This window comes from Otolemur garnettii, unplaced genomic scaffold (genome assembly GCF_000181295.1).
Source record: "Otolemur garnettii isolate 467f Iridium unplaced genomic scaffold, OtoGar3 scaffold00031, whole genome shotgun sequence".
Taxonomy (NCBI): Eukaryota; Metazoa; Chordata; class Mammalia; order Primates; family Galagidae; genus Otolemur; species Otolemur garnettii.
In genome coordinates this window covers 10,851,688-10,867,137 of record NW_003852426.1, presented here as the reverse complement: position 1 = coordinate 10,867,137, position 15,450 = coordinate 10,851,688, and positions in this window count along the sequence as shown.

The window sequence follows — 15,450 nt, the reverse complement described above, 5'->3', positions numbered from 1 at the left end:
CCACCACCTGTGTGTCTTTAGGCAGGTCACCTGACTCATTCATTCATCGCTGAAACACTGAGCATATCAAGTGTTTGAGAGTCAAGGCCTGTAATCAACTCTGGGAATAAAATGCAGGCCTCATGCAGTCCCACATGAGTGCCCACAGCAATGCTGAGCAGTATCATAGGTGCAGGGATGCAGGCCCCCAGGTCATGACAGAGTACAGAGACATGGGTGCCATCATGAGCCTCAACTTCTTTCAGACTTTTCCAAGTGGTTGGATTTAAGGATATCTGAACACTCTTTCCACTCTGTAAAATCTGTTTGGGGTCCAATTTGGGGAATCACAGGGTCAGCTCTAACAAATCAAGAGTCTGGGACTGGGATATATTGCAGCCGGAGAACCAGTCTGGGCCTGTGAGGCCCTGACATAAGCACAGGTGCCCTTGGCCTGCTCTGTCTCCAAGCTCTCTCTGCAGTGAGCACTCAGTGAATGATTGACCTCAGGGTGGGTCATGCTTCTGGGGTCTGGACATGATGCCTTTACTGCTCCATCCCTCAAGGCCAGTCCTCTGTCTTTGCCTTCATCCAAACACGGCTGGACCAGCAGTCTAGGCTGAGAGCCAGGTCAGCCAGGCAGGAACCATTGGTTAAACAATAGACATTCATCAACTGACAGATGAGTCCTCAAGAAATCAGCAAACTCATTTAAAAAGCCAATCACCCAGAATTTCCTGAGTCCTTTTCCTTACCAGCCATGCCCAAACATATGACCTTGAAGAGGTCTGTTATCTTGCCGCAAGTTATTGCTAGGAAAATCTATGGTCAATTAAACAAGCAAAATGTTCCTCTTGCACTTTTTACTTTCACTTTTTAAAATAAACTCTAGCCTGACCTGGAAGAGAAGACGCTGGACTCTTGCCTGCTCTTCATCAGACTAAACATTTCCCACCGCAGATTCCAGGGTTTTGGTTATCAAATCACCAAAATTCAAAAGCTCCCCAAATAAACTGATGATACAATAATAACAATTACTCTGGAGAATTCCAGTTGGGACTGATCACCAGTGGAAATGTCAGCAGCAGCAAGAGGCCCAGCTGAAACAACAAACAGTAATTTGCTGGTTTATCGCTCAGAAACGAACACACAAATGCAACGTGGTTCCAGCGGCCAGTGAAAAAGCCTTGGAAGTAGAAAATCCTTTTCCTTGCCTTGGCCAGGAATGTTCTAGAAACAATAAGCATCTCTGGTCCGTAGATTCTTCTTCTCTTCTTCTCCCAGCATTTTTGGTCAGTGTAAATGAATATAGAAAGAGTAGGGGACAGAATAAATTTTTTCCCCTAAAATTAGTCAGGTCTCACCCATCCACCTTGCTCCAGTTTTTCCTGTAGGACAGCAGTGTCTCCCCCTCACTGTGCTTCTGTCTCACGAGTATGTCTGCTTCTCTGTTCTGTCTCTGCCTGTCTTACTCTCTCTATCCTTCCTTCCTCCTCCTCCCTTTCCTGAAGCGGGTGTCTTGTCACTCCCTCATCAGGACACTCTTCCTATCCTAGCTGTTCTTGTGGGCAGCTCAGTCACATTTTCCCTCCTGCCTCACTCTAGTCATCCCAATCTGGTCCTAGAGAATGGTCAGGCAGGGAAGCCTCAGCAGCCCACGGGGGACCACTGTAGACTAAATGGGTCCAACCCAGAGTGACCAGCATCACTGGGCATAGTCTTTCCTGGGGAGCTTGTCTAACATTCAGATTCCTGGCCTGGCCCCCAGGGGTTTCTCGCACATTTGGCCCAGGACCCCTGAATCAAGCTCCCAGGGCAATTCTGATGTGAGTCATACTTTGTGAGTTCCTAATTCCCCAGAACTGTTGCCTGGAATCTTTTTGGAGTTGTATACCTCCAAAATAGTTATACCAATTTCTAAGTTGTTTATGTGGAATATTGAGAGCTAGGATATTAATAGAAGGAATAGAACATTGAAATAAAGGTAAAAATAAATATAAGTGGAAACCACAATATTTTCTTCTTTTCTTCCACACTCTCCTCTTAACTCTTAGGCTATGGGTCCCCTACTTTGGAGGTTGTGGCCACAGGGGCTAAGAGAGTAACATGAAATCATTACCCTATTTTGGGCCCTTCTTCTCACCCTATACATTCTTAGCCCCAATCAGCAATGCTGATCTTTAGGTGGGAATGCAGCCCATTACGATCAGGGTGAGCCTTCAAGTCTTTTTTTCATTGGGAATGCCTCAGGATTTTAAGCCTCAGGAGGGTGGTGCGGAGCTATGGTGGGCCATTGTTGGGCACCTCCAGACTTTCAGGGTACACTCCGACTACAGATGCTGCAGCCCCATGATCTGTGGTTTTGACTTTTGCTGTAGGAGTGTTTGGATGCTTCTCTCTGTAATGTTCAGCCTTGCCAAGGCTCTGTGAATCAGGCCTGCATTGATTTAGTGGCATGGAGTATTTCTGGTGACATTCTTTCTCACCTGTAAAATGAGAGGCTAGGACTGACTGATTGGTAAGGCCCCGTCCAGCTCTGACAAGTGAGGTTTCTATAAAACTTCCAGCACTATTCCTGAGTGGTAGAGTAAGGCCAAGACAAAGGGGAATGCCAGTTAATGAGTTCAGACTTTCTTTTTTTTTTTTTTTTTTTTTGCAGTTTTGGCCAGGGCTAGGCTTGAACCTGCCACCCCCGGTATATGGGGCCGGCACCCTACTCATTGAGCCACAGGTGCTGCCCCGGGTTCAGACTTTCTATCTGTTCTTTCTGTCCTACAGGAAGGCCAGAGAGACAGCTCCCCAAAGAAAGGGCAGTATGACTTTTGGCCACACCTCTTCAAACCAGATCATCATTCCTGGATCTGGGTTCCAGTCCAGATTCTGTGTAGAGAAAATGGTTCTCCAGTGACTTTTTTTTTTTTGCAGTTTTTTAGCCCGGGGCTGCGTTCGAACCCACTACTTCTGGTATATGGGGCCGGCGCCCTACTCCTTTGAGCCACGGGTACTGCCCTTGAGTGACTTTTTAACCTCAGTTGCTTATTCCAAAAAGACAGGACTGGCTTGTATGATCACTGTAGGCCTCCCATGGGTATAGTCTAAACTTTTTTTCCCAAAATGAGGGCCATGAATAAATAAATTTTAATTGCTTGATGGGGCAAAGGAGGGCATGAAAAAATAAAAACTTTTCTTGGAACTTCAATTTCAAGGTGTGCGGGGGGGGGGGAGCGGGGGGGGCAGTGCGTCACTCTTTACCAGCATTCCAACTAGGGTCCCAAGAGGAAACAGAAGGCACACTTAAATTAGGAAAAATTGAGAAGGAATTATGGAGAATAAAGGTGGGTAATAAGGACCCCAGAGGCTGGCAGCAGCAGAGCTGTTACCATCCCTAGCACAGAAGGATCATGGGGAGGGAATCTTGTCAAAAAGACCATCTTGAATGAAGTGATGGCCTTTGGTTGAGGAACAGCTGCTACCTCAAATGAGCAGGAAGGGAGAATATACCCAACCTCACTCTTGGCCTTTCTTTTTATCTTCTGCCTGAACTCGTCTTTGGTGGAGCCTCCCAGAAGCCAGAAGGCTCAAGAGCCATGGGTGCAGCCCTTGACAGTTCCTGGGCAGAGGGCTGTGCACCTAGGGGACAGGGAGATACAAACTGATTTCCTACCATGGGCAGCAGTGAAAACTGCTTCAAACCATTGTCCGTTAAGAGACCTTGGTGGCATCTGGAACTAGCATAGGCTTACAGTCAGCCAGAACAAGCCTCGAATCCTGGCTGTGCTACTCGTAAGCTACATGACCTTGGACAGACTACTGAACGCATCTGAGCCTTTACTTCTACATTTGTAAGAAGAAAGATAATATGCTGTGTTGGTTTATTCTGGCAATTAGAGGTAATAATCCAGAAATGGCTGGTAATGGGGGTACACAGTAGGGACAGCATTAATCCCAAATTCTAAATGTCATGGCAGAAATTATTTGCCAAAAAAGAGGCGGCCCCTCCAGGACGGGGCTGGGGAAGAGTTTGGTGAGTGTGTTCCTTGAAATGTCACTGTGAGAGTAGATAGCTCTTTTTTCTTTTCTATCAGGCTTCTGTTACTTTGTTTCTTCTGTAGGCAATTATTGATGGAATAATTCATAAATTACAAGGTGTATGTAATGGCCTACTTGTCAAAAGAATTCATTGAGAAATTAAGCCATAAAAAGGATTAAAGCTCTAGGAAAGAGCCTGAGTGGGAGTGGCTTATCTAGGCAGCCTGAGGTCAATGTGTGATTTCCAGGTAGTTGCCCGGGGCTTTGTCCACTCCTAGAAGCAAGGGGTCTGCTCCAGCTCTGAGGGGAGTCAGCCAGGTGCCCTCCTCTGTGCCTGAAACCATGGCTTAGGCTGAATCTGGGTCCTGGGGACCCTGGCCCTTAGTTTCCTGTCAGGAATCCCAGATTGAGTTTGTGGCAAAAAGCTACTATTATTTCTCTCTTTAACAGACACAGGTGTTCCCATTACCCTAATAAATCAAGCCAGACTGCTCGCTTCCATTAATGGAGCACATTTATTGGAGCCTCAGTTTCCCCATCTCAAAGATGGAGGTGGTAACTCCCGCCTAAGGGCAGTCTCATTGTGTGTGAGGAGCCTGCTCTGAGTAGGTGAGTGATGACTTCTGGTCTGGTGGGCCTTATCTTCCTTAGATACAGCTCTGACTGTCCTCAGAGATGGGGCGCTTCCTCTGTAAACAGAGCAGCCCAATTTGTATAATTCTCCCTCTGTGATTAAAAGCTGTTAATGCCACTGACAGCTGCCTGTGGCTCTGCTGAAAGACACTGATAATTACACCTGGTGCTCAGCCTTGGAGAAGGCAGTGGAAGAAGACTGCTCTGCTGGGGCCTGAGCAAGGCGCTCATTTGCATTAAAATCAGGGCTTCATTCATATCCCAGCCACACACCCACCAGGCTGCAGAGCAGGCTTTTCACGGGGCAATGGTAACCATGAAGGGGATCAGGGGAGCAAGCCGGAGCCCTGTTTTGAAAAAGATGGCAATATAGTAGCTCAGAGATCATCCTCCATGAAATACAGTGACCCTACTGGGTCCTGGTGGAGATGGGATCTTAGAACCAAATTTCTCAGGCTGGGCTCTCATCCAAGCTTCACCACGTTCCAGCTGGGTGGCTTCCCACAAGATATTGAGCCTTTCTATGCCTTAATTTTTGTAATTGGAAATGAGGATAGAAATACGTTGTGATGAGGATTCTCCATAGAAGCTAGATTAAGTCCTGGCACTTGGTAAGAAAGCGCTCCATACGTGCCAGCTGTCATCACCTTCATCTCATCCCCGTCACCTTCAGCATCACCTGCATTCATCAGCAGCATCTCTATCGGCTCCCAGGAAGAGTGGTGCAGTGAGAAGAGTTACAAGCTGTTTATATCTCATCAAAATAAGCAGACTTTATTCTTTGAGAGCATTTGAGTGGAGAGAAAATAAGGTCAAGGTAAATTGTTCAGAATGCCAGGGGATGTCCTGTGGAGTTTCTGGAGGTGCCTATTATTTTAGCTCTGAGCTTCACAAAATTATGATCAGTTGTAAACTTCACAGACAAAGGCAAGGCAGTTGCAAAATGCTTGAGCCTCACAAATAGAAGGTTGAATGAAAGAAGACAAAAAATTACATGCTGTGCAGTTCTATTTACATAAAGTACAAAAACAGGCAACTAATCCCTGGTGTTAGAAGTCAAGATAGTCGTCATCCCTGTTGTAGGGAAAGACTGAGGAGAGAGCAGGGGAGGCTGCTGGGGTCTGTTGATGTGCTTTCTCGGTCTGGGGATGGATGACACGGGTATGTTAGGTTTTTGAGAATTCCTCAGGCTATACATTCATGGTGTGCGTGCATGTGTATTTCTATGTAGCATATACATGAATTTCATAGAAAATTACAAATGAAAGCAGTTGCCTGGTATATGCAGAGGCATAACTTTTCATTACACTGAAGTGTGTAAGTAGCACTGTTGTCCATGACAGAATTAAATAACGTATCTTTGTCAGTTGTGTACTCTGCATCAGGTGCCCTGCTGACCTGTGTGTGCAGTTCCTTCACAGCCATCCTGTCACGTGGTGTGACACTCTCCCTTTACAGAGGATGCAACTGAGGTTTAGTGAGGGTCAGTAACTTCCACAGACCCCCCCAAACCCTTCTTGATTTGTGTCTGCCCCACCCAGCAGCCCCCATCCACCTAGCATAGAACCTGACCCAGAACTGATGCTCCGTAAGCTTGGGGGCGGGGGTGGGGTGGGGAGGAGAAGGGCGTGTTATTGCATTGTCACCAGTTACTCTGCAGGGACATTCTGAAATCTCCCCCCATTCCTATCGCACTGATAGCAGCACCAAACTGCACCTAATTGCTTTCTGTTGCTAGGTCTAGACAGTCTGTGGTCTAGACAGCTTGTGCCTCGGCTCCATGATTGAAGAATGAAGAGATAGGCTGCTGCTCCCAACAGAACAGCCTGGAGGGGGGAGGAGAGGGGGGGGTGGGGGCGGAAGGAAGGGAGAGGGGATAAATTCCTATGCCCGACTGACTCCCTCCTACCTGCCCAAACCTTAAATTCTTAACTGAGCATCTGGAGGTAAAAGTGGTAAATGATTCTAAAATGGACACGTTTCCTCCCCTTAACTCCCCGCCCCCACATGTGGTTCTGTCCCTGTCTTTATCTGTGGCCCTTTTCCACCTTATTAAATTCTTCATCTGACTCAGCAAATTGCCCAATTCACGGTCAATTCACCACTAAGTCTGTATTCATGCTCTCCCTACCCCAAAGCCTATTTCCTCTGGGAAGATCTTAGTTGACATCAGAAAAGCCCCAGATGGAGTCCTAGGGAGAGTCACCCTCTTCCAATCTCAGCAGCTCTGTACAGCTCCCTATGGAACTGTCAGGGCCGTGGCTTTCCAGCCCCTTGGGAGGATCGTGTCTTTCTGCCGCTGTTTGTGTTACACTGAGTCAACATTCAATGAATAATGAATAATAATAACTTGAGGAAATTTATGCCCTAGCATCAACTAGGTCCAAAATATAAAGGAAAGCTCACTGTAAATTCACACTGGGAGTAGTGAGTAAATATTGCAGGCATCCTTCCCCAGAGACCTCCAAATCAACTCATTTAAATTAATAAATCCCATTTTCCTCTGTGCCCGAATAACAGTCTTATTTACGTGTCTTAGAACTGGCCAAAATATCTGAGTGAAGGAACAGAGAAATTAGAGTCCCTTCTTTCCACAGAGAGATGTTTGAGACACTGTCTAAGCTTGCTAATTCTTATTTTGAGTGGACTTAAGAAAGGAAACAAAAATTGAATTCAATATGACAAGTGGATTGCTTTAAATCTACATGTGGCCAAATTAAAAACTGGCTGATTTTTTTCACTTTTCAGTAGCTTCTTTTGCCTTTTCTGGGTATAGGCCTAAAACCCAGATATAGACGGAAAAGATCTAAAGACTAGAAAATGTCACTTTATTCTGACAGGTCCTTCTACAGAGACTCTTCGCACTCAGGGCTAAAATTTTAAACTTTTAACAAAATGTGGGGCATGACACTGGCTGATTAGAATGAATTTACCCTCCAGGCACCTGCTGTGCCAGTCTCTGGATCTTAGGGTGGCCAGCGTGCAGAAGATCTTCTAAGAGAGGCGGGGTGGGGCACTTGGTGGGCTCGGGGCAGCAACTTTTTGCCAGTGGGGATGAAAGTAGAGTAGAACCTCTGTATGTTGAGGACTAAGAGACTAACACAAACTGGTCAACTACAGAAGTGGTCAACACAAGGAACTAGGCCTACTGTATTGACATGTACATGTGATTCATGTCCAGTCTATGAAAATTAGGTCAAATTAAGGAGATGGTCAATGTAGGGAGGTGATCAAAAGGGAGGTTCTACTGTATTTCAACATTTCAATAAAACAGACTACTGAGTATCAGGACTTTTTCTATCAGTGCTTTAAACAGCTGAGGGTGGAAAAATGGTGTGTAACTCCCTCCCACACCCAATCCATCCTGAGATAGGATTGTACTATGTAAGCCAGGTTGGACTAGAGCCCCAAACTCCTAGGCTCAGCAATCCTGCCTCAGCCTCCTGAGGATCTGGGACTACAGGCATGTACCACTATGCTTATGAGAAAAGGTCTTAGTCTACGTTTCTGCTCTCACCCCTATAATCGTTTCCTCCACAGACTATCCCTAATCTGTCATGCCCCCCTGAGCTCCCATTGTTATGGTGTGATATAATTTCAGTGCTAACTACCTAGAGTTTGCACAGACTCCACAGGTTAAGGGCACAGACTTCATAAGACTGCCCTCTCATCTTAGACCCCTGTTGCAATTCTAAGGTCCCCAGGTCACCCACACTCTGACCAACTGGCTACAAAGTCAGGGGTTCCCAGGTACAAGAAGTCGTCAGAATGGACTCACAGAACTGTGGAAAGTGCTGTACTTACAATTAGCTTTATTAGGGAAGACACAGCTCAGAACCAGCCAAAAGAAGATATGCACAGGGCAAGGTGTGGTAGGTTCCAGATATGAAGGTTCTGTGTCCTCATGTCACCCTCCTGGCACCTGGTATCATTCACCAGCCAGGGACATTCATCTGGACGTCAATGTCCAGAGTTTTTTGAAGGGTTTCATTATATAGGCATGATTGAGACTTAGGCCACATGACTGAACTCAATCTCCTGTCCCTTTCCCCTCCCTGGAGATTAGGTGAACATAATAAGCCTTCCAGAGGATTCTGATGCATGTCAAGTTGAAGAACCTCCATCCTAGCTCATAGGAAGCACTCAACAAATTTGAAGAGAAGGATGACTCCTTTGGGGCAGATCCTCTTCATCCAAACTTTAGAAACAGGTTCCTGGTGGGCCCTTTCTCAAATAGAAGTGGTCTCGTGCCTTTGAGCCTCCCCCCCTCCGCCCCACTTGAGGGCCCTGGGTTCATCATAATTATCCCCACACAGGATTCCTGAAGCGCAGTGAAAGGTATCTTTGTGTGCATGTCTCCTGGTATACAGAAGGCGCTCAGAGAGATAGGATTGCCCTTGTATTTTCTCATGTTACCTGAGCACCTTTCCTCTTCCCTCACTAGGAAAACTCAGTCAGCAACATTATGATGGATTATTTCAAAGGGTCAGAAATAGGAGCAGGGGAGAAACATCTGATCTTTAAAACACTCTTGAATGGCATCAGGAGAGGTTAAGGCTAGACCTCAGGAAGAACTTCTGAAAATCAGGGGAGCACATTATGGGAAAGTGTAATTGTGGAAATTATGAAATCCTTTCATAAATGCCTGGGTTGGGATGGCCCTGGGCACTGAACACTTTGGACTGAATGATTCTTTGTGGTGGGGGTTGTCTGTGTATAGTAGGTTGTTAACAACTCTCTGGCCTCTATCCTCTAAATGTCAATGGCATCTACTTCCCCAAACAAAAAAATATCTCCAGATATTCACAGGTGTCCCCTGAGGGAGATTTTCCTGTGTGAGAACCACTGCTCTATCTGTTCCACATGGCTGGGAGGATCTAGAAAGGCCTTCTCTGCACCATATTCTAAGATTCCACCAGGGGGAGCAAGTCCTGCCCCACAGCACGTGGGAGAGCAGCAGAGTTGTGGCAGGGCCTGATTCCAAAAGACACGGCCTGGGGCCTCCACATCACAGGCTTATGGAGCACCACAAAGCCAGCCAGAGCGGCTCTCTTTAAAATGGTGTCTTCCAGACCAGCTAGCAGGGTCTTCTAAGACCACCTAGTCTGGAGAGTTCAAATTTGAACTTGGGTAGCACAGGTGGGGACAGAAGGCACACATGGGGATCCCTTCCCCATTTAAAAACTAACCTTCCAGGCCAAGCTTCCACAGGAAACCAAGGACCCAAGACCATAAGTAATAAGTGGAAATATTACTCCCAGGTTTCTGGCCTGAGCTATTTTGGGGGCATTATCTCTAGAAGGCCCTTTTAGGGTGAGGTGAGTAAAGCGGAGTTGTGCAGGTGCGAGTTTGGATCCTATATTTAAAATTGCAATCTTTGGTGCAGTATGAATTTTTTGCATTAATTTGGATTTTTTTTAGAATTGTTGCATTAAAATATCATTTAGCTACTGAGTTTTCTGGTGCCGCTTAGGTGTTACACCCCAGCAAGTACCTCACTCATTCATCGTAGTCTTGAGCCTGATCATCAAGGTTTTATGATGCAGAACAGCAGATGGGGGGGGGGTATGGGGAGGGTGAGGAGCGTGGCAAAGGGAGCAACCAAGGCTCCAGACACCTGGTGTTACTGAGACCTCTGGCAGGACTGTTCAGTGTGGAAACACTAAAGGTAAAGCAGCCCTAATCCTCAGTGAAGGAGTGGTTCTAGGGTACGACACAGCATTCATTCATTCATTCATTCACAAATCATTCTCTGAGGGCCCGCTCTGGGGCAGACATCAGAGGGACCAATGGCATGTGCTCACTTTCCAGGCAGGGAAGACAGGTCATAAACAAACAAGCCTCATACCAGTGATAAGGACTGTAAGGAGCACCATGGGAGCTCACACAAGCAGTGATGCATTTGATCTGATCTGATCTGTGAAGACAGATATTCACTCTCAGCCCAAGAGAGATCTTGTCAACCCTGGGTCATTTTCCAAGTTTGCTAATAAGCTTCCCAGTGTCACCGTGGTGAGCTATGAGCTAGGGAATGCTCAGCTTCATTTCCTTTAGTCATTTAGATAACAACTGAGGGGTTCTCTACTGCCCTTCATAGAGCTGAGACTTCATAGGGTAGAAAAAAATTAATGAAATGATTCCCACATAATTAGAGGGCTTAACTGATGAAAAGCCTGTGTAGGGTCTTTACTGCTCACTCTTTTGTTTTGAGATTTTTTTTGAGGGGGAGGGTAGAGAGGTTCAGGGAGGACATAAAATAATACGTATGTCTAACTCCCCATTTTATCGTTGAAGAAACTGAGGCCCAGAGAAGAAAAGTGACATGCTCAGGATGCCAGCCTTAAAAGAACTTATAAATAATAATAGCATGGGCCCACAGTGGCGGAAGAAATGAGAGGCAGGGCAAGTTTGCTTCTGTTTCTGTAGCTGCCCAGGGCCATGTACTGCTTTTTTCATTGAGAAATCAATTAAGCGGCAGCTAATCCCTACAGCTGCCATAAATGGTACTAATAACCAAGCATTTGGTTTGTCGCAGGAGATGGGGTCCCTTGTAGCTGGTGCCAAGTGCTCCATGCTCTGGGGTGGGGGGCTGGAGTAGCCCACAGAGTTGGACTTGGAAGGAATGGGACTCCAACCTCCTCCCTGCAGGCCCTCTGAGCTCCCTGCCACTGAGGCATCTGCTCTCACCACTTGCTCTCTTCCGCGAAGAGGGAGGGCAGAGACAGATTGTGGTTCCATTTTATGGTGGGGGAAGTTGGCATTTGGAAATGTTTGGCCAAAAAAACCCAGAAATGTTTGGCCATTTGCCCAGGGGCAATTTGCTGAGTAAATTACTGGCAGAGCCTATCCTAGAGCCCAGACCACACTGTATTTTCTACCCACCTGGGCTCTGTGGTTCAGTCCTCCAGACGTTCTGTTCCTGCAATCCAATCAGGGGCAATGTCCTACCCCACTGGGTCAGCACATGGCCATCTCCCACCACAGGTCTAACCAGTCACTGTGATGCTCACCATGCCCTCCTCCCCATACATATAGCACAAGCCCTCTTTGAATTCCTCAGTTACAAAGGTCTTACGGTTTTTTGGTACAGACACAGCCCCTCTCCTCTCCAAGACTCCCCACACTGAGGCCATGTCTTCTGTTTCCAGCACAGTAGCGAGCTGAGTTGTGTTTCCGAAACGTTGATTTCCTTCTCCTGCCTGACCTGGCATTCTCTGATTATCTACATTGCAGCTGATCCATTTTCTGGGAGAAGCAATAGAAGGGCCTGAAATAAGGGACTGCACGTGCAAATGCGTGAGGGGTGGGGGCGAGTGGGTCACATAGAGGAGTGAAGCCAGCTTGGTCTCTAGAGACCTCAGGCTCCTCCTGAGCCGGCAGCTGGACTCAGCACCAACCCTAGGCACTCTATGGATACAGCACTGCCAGTGCTCTCGTTGTCGAAAGGAAGCAAAAATCTGGATTTCTATATGAAATTTCCAGATTTGTCCACGTTGACATTATATTTGTCTTTTACCAAAAACACTTCGTGATCAAGTCAAACAGACAGATTGTGGTTCCATTTTATGGTGGGGGAGTCTGGGCTGCCTGTTTGCAAACTGTGATTTTGGCATTTTCTTTGGCATAAGGCTAAAAAGCCCTCAGGAAGGGGCAGGGCAGGTAAGGGTCTGCGGGAGAGGGGCTCACGGCATCCTCCCTCCTTCTTTGCACCCCTCAGCACCTTGCAGGGGAGCAGAGGCAGAGCCTGGCTCTCTGCACTTCCTGCCTGCAGGCCCGGCTCCACCCCCTGCTGCTTCACAGTGTCATTCTCTCTCCTTCCCTGTGGGTAAATCAGGGGGAAGCACATCAAGCCGCATGCTTTCCAGGCTGGCAGTGTTCCTCTCACATGTCTTCTCAGCAAATCGCCGTGTTTTCAATTACCTCCTAACACACCTCTAGGGAGCCCAGTCAAGCAGGAGGATTAGTAGAATAATGACTTTAAATTATTTAGTTCTTTCCCCCCATCTTTATTCTGTGGCAAAATTGAATCTAATCCAGGTCCAGATGCATTGGATGATACATGATAGGTTATGGCTAATAACTGATCTCATTTTCAAATTAATATGCAAATTCCTCCTTGGAGCTGAGAAATAAAAGGAGCGGGTTGGGGATGGCAGGGAAGAGAGTGCTGCCAGTAGGATAGACTGAGGGAGGAGAGAGGGTTTCACTGCCCCCGCCGCACCCGCCCAAACTAGTCAGAATTTTTGTATGACAGAGGAGGGATACTGTGACGACATGGAAAATCTCTGAAGAACAGACTTCCCACGTGTACCTATTTCTACCCCGACAGGGAGATAAGATCTTGAGCATTGGAGCTGGAGAGGAATCCACACCACCCCATTTTACAGAAGAAGGAATTGAGGCTGGAAGTTACTCAAAGTTGGGAGCAAGACTGGCTACAAACCACAGTACCGAGGGTCCCTGTGTCAGCAGGAAGGAGATCAGTCTTCTCCGGGGTGAGTATCAGGGAAAAGGGATTCTTCTACTTCACATTCTGAAAATTCATCCCTCCAGCTCAAGAACTAGGCCCTCTGTGGCAGGGGATTCTCTCTAGGCCATGCCCAGTGCGTGGTTGGAGTGCTGAGCACCCTTAGTAATTACTGGTGGGCTGGCCGGATTAAGTCTATGCAGACATGGGTGTGAGACACACAGCAGGCAGATGCTACATGCCAGTCACTGTGCTGAGCTCTAGGGATGGGCTTTTGTCCTGGGTGTTAGTTTGATCCTCAATTCCAATAACAAATAGGGACAATGGGGAAACTGAGTCCTAGCTAGCTGTAGTGACATACCTACAGGTATCAATTTCATAGGAAGGTGGCTCTAGATTATTCCAGGGCTCCTGAGTCTGTCCCAGTGCTCATTCCATCTCCCAGGCTAGTTTTTTGCTTTCAATCCAGGAGCCCATGGACGTGGTTGTATGCAGCATGAATTCGTCTATTTTTAAATACCTCATGGAAAAAGTGGGCAGCATCTTCCCAGCCCACCCTAGAAGATGAGTCTCTGAAGGAAAGGGCCACTGGCAGCATATGACTTGTGGCTGGCACAGAGGAAATGACGGGTCCCTGGATGAGAGGTGGGCCCAAGTGTGGAGCCTTCTCCAGGCCTGAGATTGACACCTCCAATGCTTCATTAGGCAGGGTTGTCTCACAGGAGCCCTGCTCCCTTAGTCACTTAATCTCACGTTGGTTTCTTTAATGCATATTTACCCTCCTGTTGGTTTCGTTCTCAGGGTTGAGACTTTGCTGTCATTGTAACCTCATCTCAGATTCTGAGGCTATGGAGGGAAGGGGAAGGCTATGGATGGAGGATCATAGGAGGCTGAGGGCTCTAGGACACCTTCCTGATCCTCTGTGGAAAGCAATGACTCAGAAGCCAGATTTCCAAAGGGAAGTCAGGGAGGAAGGATGGGATGGAGAGTCTGGGGCTGTGCTGCCCACTATGTAGCCGTCAGCCACATGAACTACTTACATTTGCCCTTAATGCAATTCAAAATCCAGTTCCTGTTACACTAACAGTCATATTAGTGTTCAGCAGCTGCATGTGGCTAGTAGCCTGTGTGTATCAGCATGAACAGAGTATATCCCTCATCACAGAAAGTTATTGGACAGCACCATGTGGGCATGTTTTCAGTCTTAAGTATCTGATTCCTGGTTTAAGTCCTAAGAGCATCTTTGTGGTTCGCTGGGTCTAAAATCCACCCACAACACAGTTTAGGGCTCTGCCTGTGGTGGGCTTGGGACATGGAACTCCATTGCCTAAAACCAGAAGAGGAGACAGAGTTATCGATTTTTTAATCCAAGAGTCAGGCCACTTGTATTCCAGTAAGAGTAACCATGTATAATAGGCCACTAAAGACAAAAGCTCTGTTATTGGTCTTTCAACCAAGCCTGCAAGTGAAGAGTCCCTTTGGATTCACTGGGGTTTCAAAGCAAGGAAATCAGAGAACACCAAAAATGAGGAGTGGATAGTCTCCCAGGGGAGAGAACTGTCCCCTGCTGATCCTTTCCTTCCAGAATAAAGGAGTTTCCTAAAGCATAGATCTATTGTACCAAGGAGAAACCAGCACCAAGGAGAAGGGACGAAGGGAGGAAAGGGGGAGGGTCCTTACGAGCATAAACCCCCCAGCTTGGCACAGCTCCTTTGAAAGTCCTCACAGGCTGCAGCAGTCTGGCAAGGTGCTCACAACATAATGATGAGGGACAAGGACACTTGTCACAGTCATGCCCATTGTGCAGATGAGGAAATGAAGCCTCAGAGGGGCTAAGGAACACGGCTGAATGAGCCCCCTCCTGCACCGAGTAGTGGTGGTGCCCCACATGTCTCTTGTTGAGAAGGACCATGAGGGAGGCCACAGCCCAGGCCTGCATAGAGGGCGTGGGTGGTGGCAGGAGCTGTGTGCAGACCAAAGTGGCAGGAATTATTTGCTGGCTGAGAGCAGAAAGCCTTTAGCAGTGGAAGTAGCAGGTGAGAGAGAAGAGAGAAGCTGCAAAAAGCAAGCGACAGACTGACAGAGTGCTGAAAGAACATAGGAGGAACCAGCTCAGGGATGACCAACCTGCCATGGGAGGCAGGGAGTGTGTGCAGCTCACAGCAGGCAGATGGGTGTGAGGGAGGCATTCCAAACCTGGCACTGGGTCCCCTGCAAGGCCAGCCAGGCAAGAGACAATGAGGGACAGCTAGACAACCCTGCCTGTGAGTTGTTCAGCCAGGACAGTGAGGTCATGATGACCCAAGTGGTGTGCAGTGGGCTGTTGAGAAACTTCCAGGTCT